The following is a 779-nucleotide window of genomic DNA, read 5'->3' as shown; positions in this document are numbered from 1 at the left end:
GACATGGTGAGAAGGGTCGGCTTGTTGTCTGATAAAGCCCACATTGCTTTGGTTCCAGGATGAAGACTCAGCCTGTTCCATGGAACCAAACCCCCAATAACTGATAACAACCAGTGATGCATTGCCATCAGCAGGTGTGCTTTATTCTGTAGTGAGAGACAAGAGGGTTAACACCCAAAGCAGTTTTCTACCTCGGGTTCGGCATGCATTCTTATATTTCCGGAAGTGTTATGTACTCATTAGATTCCCACGAAGCCTGATGCATGATCACACTATTTCCCAAAATGTCCGTCCCTTTTCCAGGATCTCCATCTCCTCCCATTTTCTTCCTTTTGTGTTTTCTTTCATCCAATTAAATTTCAGCTGGAGGTCGCACATGCTCAGGTTGTTGTCCCTCAAGCAGCTTTGGCTCACAGAACTGCAATGTTCTCACTCAGAACAAACCCTGGCTCCTCTAGTTTCCACTGAGGATTTCCTTGCTCGCTTGCAGTTATCATGTTTGTTTTTTTTTTTAACCAATGCAATCAGTGATCTGGTAAGCTCAACTCCTGTGGTTACTGTGAGGCACAGTTCATCTCTCAATCCAATTCTTCAGATGGTTTTTCTGGAAAAGAAAGAGAAAAGCAACGGATGCTGAGGTGGGACAGCTTGTGATCCCATGGGAAACCCTCATTGCTTTGGGTTGGGGAAGGCTCACCCAGTGCTTCAGTTTGTTCCACTGGAAAAGCAAAAAAAAGCAAAAGCATGATGAGAGGAACATCTCATCCACTCACACAGAC

The 779-nt window shown here is 44.9% G+C and overlaps 1 long non-coding RNA gene across 1 annotated transcript; it reads right to left on the bottom strand.

Annotated features, from left to right (window-relative positions):
- Nucleotides 1-117: 117 nt before the first annotated feature.
- LOC104915521 lies at nucleotides 118-741 on the bottom strand. Its single transcript, XR_796378.3, has 2 exons — nucleotides 698-741; nucleotides 118-604 (listed from the first exon to the last, which is right to left on the bottom strand). It is a non-coding gene; the product is annotated as an uncharacterized LOC104915521 (long non-coding RNA).
- Between the last annotated feature and the right edge of the window lie 38 nt (nucleotides 742-779).

This window comes from Meleagris gallopavo (genome assembly GCF_000146605.3).
Source record: "Meleagris gallopavo isolate NT-WF06-2002-E0010 breed Aviagen turkey brand Nicholas breeding stock chromosome 18 unlocalized genomic scaffold, Turkey_5.1 Chr18_random_7180001956866, whole genome shotgun sequence".
Lineage (NCBI taxonomy): Eukaryota > Metazoa > Chordata > Aves > Galliformes > Phasianidae > Meleagris > Meleagris gallopavo.
This window is presented reverse-complemented; position numbering and strand designations above follow the sequence as displayed.